The sequence below is a fragment of the Panthera uncia genome, assembly GCF_023721935.1.
Source record: "Panthera uncia isolate 11264 chromosome A3 unlocalized genomic scaffold, Puncia_PCG_1.0 HiC_scaffold_11, whole genome shotgun sequence".
In the NCBI taxonomy this organism is placed as follows: domain Eukaryota; kingdom Metazoa; phylum Chordata; class Mammalia; order Carnivora; family Felidae; genus Panthera; species Panthera uncia.
The window spans coordinates 5,964,591-5,971,580 of record NW_026057578.1 but is presented as its reverse complement, the minus strand read 5'-3'; the positions used below and the strand labels follow the sequence as shown (position 1 = coordinate 5,971,580).

Here is a 6,990-nt window from a genome sequence, read left to right as displayed (position 1 = left end):
CCCAGGGGGCTTCTGGGAGACAGAGGCAGAGGGGTGGGCCCAGGGGGGTTCTGGGAGACAGAGGCAGAGGGGTGGGCTTCCAGTCCTCACCTCTGCTAAGATGCTGGGGACGGCCAGAGAGCCAGCAGGCGGTGGGGGCGGGCCCCTGGAGATACCCACAGCCCTTACTGGGACTCAGTGGGTCCGGTTGGGTGCTGGGTGTTCTCATCGCCCTGATCCTCAGTTATCTGCCCTGTAGAATGGGAACAATCACAGCGCCCGCCTTAGACAGTTGCTGCCAGGACGCATCATGCCCACAGAGAACACAGGGCCAAGTCCCCGGTGCACGTTAGACTCGTGGCAAATCTTCCCACGTGGACGGACTGGTAACTCCGTGACCCCGCTGTTCGGGCCACAGGCCCTGTTTTCATCTTCGACGTTCTCGCTCCCACTGCACATCCAAGCCACCAGAAAACGGTCAGCTCTGCCTCCAGCGAAAGTCCATCACGGACCCTCTCCTTGTCCCCACCGCCATCATCTCTCTGCTGCATTCTTGCCAGAGCCTCTCGCTGGCCTTGCTGTGTGCCCTGCCCTCTTACCACCTGTTGCCCGCAGGACAGCAGAGGGATTCCACTAAGACTCAAGCCTGCCCAGGCCATTTCTTTGCTCAGAGCCTTCCGGTGGTTCCCTACGTCCAATGGTTCCCAACGTAAAGTCAGCACTGTTACCGTGGCTGACAAGCACCCATGGGATCCAGCCTTCAGACTGTTCTCTGACCACGCTCTACACTCCTCTCTCCGTCTCCGTCTCTCTCCGCACTAGCTACGCTGGCCTCCCAGCGGCCGCTCCCACACACGTAGCAGGTTCCTGCCTCGGTGCCTTTGCATTGCCCTTCCCTCTGCCTAAAATGCCCTTCCTTCTGATGACCATGTACCCAGTAACCTCGCCTCATTCATGTCTCCAGGTCTTAGTATCACCTTTTCTTGGCCCAACTACACAGTAGAACAAAACCTTTATATCTTTTTTTAGTTCTGAGAGGGAGAGAGGGAGATTATGAGCGGAGGAGAGGGGAAGAGGGAGAGAGAGAATCTTAAGCAGGCTCCATGTTCAGCATGGAGCCCTACTCGGGGCTTAATTCCACGGCTCTGGGATCATGACCCGAACTGAAATCAAGAGTCGGGCACACTCAACCGACTGAGCCACCCAGGCGCCCCAAACCTCTCTATCAACACCCGATATCGATTTTGTTTTTATTAGCTGTCGCCTCGCACTGATTGAATTCACTTCTCAGCTCTATGAAGGCAGGGACTGTACCCCTTTTGGCTTTGCCACGCTCCTAACATCTAGAAGGCATAGCACCTGCTCGCTATTTGTCGGACATACAGAATTTACCGAGGACTGAATGAGAACAGTGTCAGGCATTTTTCTCAGGCCTTCGCACCGATTCTCTGCCGTAGTCCTCGCACCCACACCGTGAGGTAGGTGCCGTGCTATCGCCACCCCCTTCGTGCCCGCACAGACACATTGAGCAGATGAGGAAACGGAGGCCTCAGAAAGCCCAAGCGGCTCGCGCCGCAGGTAATGGTGGGGCCGGGGCTTGAACCCGAGCAGCGAGGTCCCCGGGCTCGGACTCTCACTACCCCGGAGGGCGCGGTCCACTCCGGCAGCTGCCGATCCGTGTGGCTGCAGAGCACGTGAAACGCGGCCGGTCCTAATTGAGATGTTCTGCGAGCGTAAAACCGATTTCAAAGGCTTAGTACCAAAAAAGGAATGTAAAATCTACCATTAGTAGGTTTTTATATTGGCGACATGTTGAAGTGATAATATTTTGGATATATTGGATTAAATAAAATACATTATTCAAATTAATTTCACCTGGTTCCTTTTGCTTTTTTTAATGTGGCCATTAGAAGATTTAAAATCGCACATATGGCTCCCATTTGTGGCTCATGCTATATTTCTACGGGACGGCGGTGTTCTACACCGTCTCCCAGGCTTGAACTTGAACATCTTCCGCCGGGGAGTGAGCAGGTGAGGTGCTCCAGGGACCCGGCTCAGCTCCAGCTAAAACCTGTTCTCTGAAGACCCTGCCTAGGGATTTGGATGGCTAAATATTTACGGTTCTGAGGCTACATTTCTAACAGCTCCAATATGCCCGCGGACTTTGTATAAACCTAATCATGGCGAGGCACACGGTTTCCATTTCAGCTGCCTTTAATCCTCAGCCCTCTGATAAAGGAGATGTGACGACATCTCCTTGAAGCGCTGGGCCAAGTCCTGCCTGGGGAGCGGCCACCCGGATCTGCAAAAGGGCAGGGGCTGATCTGGGGCGTCCCCGGTGGTTATATTTTTCAAGCGATAGTGCTGTTTTTCATGGTCAAATCTGATTACTCTCCTAACCTGGCTGTGGAATGAAAAGTGAGGAATTCCAGAGAGTCTGAGGCCCTTGTCACACACACCAGCTCTCACCCCTCCGGGGAGCTCAGGGCAGGATTTTGAGCTGCTGCTAATGAAAACTTAGATCGGGTGCTGACGGGACAAGAATCCTCATTATTTGTTGTGGATCGTGATGGTGAAAGCAGAATTGCGGTGTGTGTGTCTAGGGGGGGGCTGTGTGTCTATGTGTGTCTGGTTGTGGGTCTGTGTGTCTGCTTTCAATTCATCTAATGCCATTCGCTTGGGCTGTGGCTGTTGTTTTCGGTTTTAGGAAGCCCGAGACAGAGAGAAAGAGAGAGAGAGAGAGAGAGAGAGAGAGAGAGAGAGATTGAGATCTTCACATGGGAGAGGCACGGTAACATTCTGCATCCCTGTTTGAAGTGACTGTAAGCAGAGACTGAGGTCACAAGAGAAACTTCTCGAAAAATCAGGAGGGCTTCAAGATGGACGTAGAGGCGGTTGCCATTTGTTTTTTTTGTTTTTTTTTTTTTAACTTTTTTTTTTAACGTTTATTTATTTTTGAGACAGAGAGAGACAGAGCATGAACGGGGGAGGGGCAGAGAGAGGGAGACACAGAATCCGAAACAGGCTCCAGGCTCTGAGCCGTCAGCACAGAGCCCGACGCGGGGCTCGAACTCCCGGACCGTGAGATCATGACCTGAGCCGAAGTCGGCCGCTTAACCGACTGAGCCACCCAGGCGCCCCCGGCCATGACTTTTAGACTGTACACAATGCTGATTGAGTTCTCTTCCTGAAAGTTAATTACTATTGTTATTTTTGCACTCAGGACCCCAAGTGTTTTAACGCAAGGATAACACCTCTGGAGTCGTGATACAATTTCATATGAAGGGCTCAGGTTTTGCCATCGTGGATGCCTAGTGACCTCCAACCACAGAAATCCTTTCTTCTCTCTAATTCTGGTGCCTATTTGCAATGAAATGATGCCATTTGCTTTAAGGCCTGGCCTCTCGGCAAATGGTTATTTTAACTGACACTCAAGTCAAAGGCTCGTTTGTGATGACTTTCATTTCAGTTTTATGGCAAATTAAATTACGGTTGTGGTTAAACAAATTTACATTAAAAACCATATGTGCTGAAGAGGTTTGGGGCAAGAGTATCGAGTTTATACTTTAAAAAGCCCGAGCTGCTCTGTTTAAAGTGGATCTTTCATAAACTCAGAGTCAAGAAGCAACAATAATGTCCTTCACCGAGTCCAACAGTTTGGAGGAAAAAAAAAGAAAACAACCAAAAAAACCGGGAACTGAACATACTAGTGAAGCAGACACCCAGCTGAAAACCGCTAAGTGGAGCGTTTCTGTCAAACCACGTTTGAAATTAAGGAATTCGTGTAAATTGCCATCTTTTGCATCAGAAGGGAGAAGCGCACACAGTTCCCCCGCTTTATGGAGTTGTTGTGACATAAGAAAACAGAATCTTTTTAAACCTCCAGTTTAATTAATTCCTAAAAAAAAAAAAAATAATTTAGCAGCAGCACGTTAAAAGGAAAGACGAAGAAGAAAAAACCCCGATTAGTTCCAAATAAGCGTCTCTTAATCACCCTTATGAAGGCGTAATTTGCAAAACACTACGAGGAAGTAACATCTTTTTAATTTTGGGGGGAAAAAGTGCATTGATAAAAATGAGTAGCCCATTTTAATTAAAACTCATAAAGTGCGCACATCTGTTTGGGATTGTTCGGCGTGGCGGCGATTAGCGGGTCCCTGCACCTAGATAATGAGTCCCCGGTTGTCGTCGCGGGCATAATGGCCAGGCCCTTGTGAGAACGCTGCCGGCGCACTTTGTGGCGCGGGGCATATGCCCATTAGATCCCAGTGAGTCCAGCCCCAAGCGGAGGGGTGCGCTGGGGGGGCCGGAGTTAAACACAGGAAACAAGCGTTGAGTGTGTGCCAATAAAAATGATCACAGATCAGGGCTGCTGATGTCATAACCCTGGGGGTCGGGGGTCAGGGCGCTGAATGCGCCTGAAAGGGGCCGCCTGTCTGCGGCCGGGCCGGCGGCGGGCGAGGGGGCGCGGCGCGCACAAAGGCCCGCAGCGCCTCATTAGAGACGCGTTTGATGGGCTCCCGGCCCCCACGGGGGCCCCGGGCGATGTCAATGGGATAATTACGATGATCTAATGGCCGGCTCTTTTGCATGCAGGCCCGCCTGAATGGGCGCCTGGAGGCTGCATTGAGCCGGGCTGTGTAAACTGTAGGGTGCCTCGCCGACTTGGAGCCGCGGAGACTGGCGGCGGGTCAACTTGGACCACTTTGCATTCACGCTCTCAATAGGCCGAGCGGGAGGCGCGCTTTTCCGCGGCCGCCTTTCAGCCGAGAGTGACAGATTGCAGGTCAGGGGCTGGCGGGACCCGGGCCCTCGCCGGGCAGATGGACCGCGCGGCCACTCGGGGCGGGGGTGGCGGGGGGGGAACCCCCGCCCCGCGCCCGCGCGCGTCCACGCGGAGCAGGTGCCCGCGCGCCGGGGTGGGAGTGGCGGCCGCGCAGCTCCCAGGGCGGGGGCGGGGGCGGGGGCGGGGGCGGGGGCAGGCGTGCTGGGAGGGGGGCGCGGGTGAGGCTCGCGGGGGTGGGGGCGGGGTGGTTTTCCATCCCCCACCCCCCCCCTCCCGCCCCAAATGCTCTCTTAATTACGAGACTAATCATCCAACAAGTCCCACAGCCCAGCGCTTGGCCTCTCTCCCACACTTGTGCGTGTCCCCGTGAGCCGCCTTGGCTGGCACAGCAGACCCACCGTACTTTGGAGGAGGGTCGGGGAGAGGGAAGGAGTGGGATAGTTGCAGTTTCGAAAGCATGCTCGCTCAGTGGCTTACGTCAAGCCACGTGACTGTGCGGGGAAGCCGACCACTTTCGACCCACGAGGCCGGCAATGTTACGGGCTCGACCTGACGTTATCCGGCTTCCATCAGACCTCGCAGCAATCGTGTTCATTGGGAATTATTCTGCATACGTGAGAATCTGGACCTTTGCAGCCCCTGGGATTTATACACACGGCTTAATCTGGGTCTTTGCAGCACATAATAGGACTTAGTGACTATGGCTGGAATGAATGAGTGAGTGAATGAATGAATGAAGGGAATACAGACAGACCCTTGTGCAGAAAAAGTCCGCAGTTTCCTGTTTTGCCCTCCTCCTACCAGGGGGCCCCCCTCCTCTAGGCAAGCCGTTCTAACAGCCTGGCATGTTTCTTTTTCCTCCTTCCTCTTGCACTTAGAAAAAAAAAAAAAAAAAACACTTTCTAGAAAACTTAGACCGGCCTAACAAGGTAAAAAGAAAGTATTAATCCTCCTATCCTTATTCCAAACCTGTGTGTGTAAGTCTCTCTGTCAGACTGTATAGGTTACATCATGTAGCATGTGTCCCACACAGAGCCCTGCTTTTATATGAGAGGGATCATGGGCTACAGATTTTACAACTGGATTAAACCTACTGTCACTGGCATTTTTCCATATCTGTAAATATCAACGTTACATTCTCCTATGAAATGGCCGCCTACCCTCTGCAGGCTGGATTTGCCCAGATTTGTGTAAACAGTCCCCCCCCCATGGACATTTAGGTTGTTTCCACTTTAAAACAATATTGTTATGAATATATTTGCGCATTCTGTCTTGCACGCTCCTCCAATTATCTCCTTCAGATGAGTAATTATTTTTTCAAGGGTAAGGGATGTCATTTCTCTTATATATTCTGTATTTAGAGCTGGAATCGATTGGGGGCAATAATCTAGTCTTCATCACTTGCGAATATGCGTTAATTGCACCTGGCAGGGCCAGGCTCCGTCTCCATAGGAAACCTTTACCCGCGCGCGCTCTCTCTCTCTCCTCTTTTCCAACCCAGAAACTGCCTTTTCCGTAGCAAAAATTTGGGGGAGGGGATCACTCCTGGGAAAGAGGGGTCTCTGATCTTACTTTATTTACTCTTTTCTTCACTCAGTGAAGCCCCCCCCCCCCCCCTTTTTTATAGCCAACCATTAGCAAGGATTTCATCTCTGATGCCTTCCCTGGAGTCAGAACCCTTTCACAGTTGAGCCCAGCACCAGATTACCTGGAGGTCCCGAAGCCAGACTTGGACACAACACTCGGCACAGCAAATGACAGCAAATGACGTTGCCTAACTGATGAGATGGAATTGCCAAGTGTAATAAAACTCAGCTCCTGATTTGGATCTCGCGGCCACCCACGTGATGTCCGAGTTGCGTCTGGTCTGCAGGGTAAATTTATCATCAGACAGAGAACAAAAGTGGAATTAAGGGGCATTTAAGCGTTTTAAAATTCAGTTCACTTATAATAAAACAACATATGCACCCCGTAAGCATTTTTTCCAAACACAACAGTGAAAAGCTTCTCTCCTGCCCCATCTCCCCCCCCCCCCCCCCCCATTTTCTAGCTATCTCTCCCTAGAGGCAATGCTCTTACTACTTTCTGGGTCTCCTTCCATTGATATTCTGTGCATACACGGCCGGGTATATGCATCTCCCCCTTTGTACGGGAAGCTAACGTACGATACACTTTGTTCTAGTTTGTTCTTTTCACTAACAGTACCTGGATCCATAGTCCTTGTG

The 6,990-nt window shown here is 51.7% G+C and overlaps 1 long non-coding RNA gene across 1 annotated transcript; it reads left to right on the top strand.

Annotated features, from left to right (window-relative positions):
* The first annotated feature begins 4,436 nt into the window (after positions 1 to 4,436).
* LOC125936472 (uncharacterized) lies at positions 4,437 to 6,593 on the top strand. The gene is made up of 2 exons (XR_007462027.1): positions 4,437 to 4,765; positions 6,393 to 6,593. It is a non-coding gene; the product is annotated as an uncharacterized LOC125936472 (long non-coding RNA).
* The last annotated feature ends 397 nt before the right edge of the window (positions 6,594 to 6,990 follow it).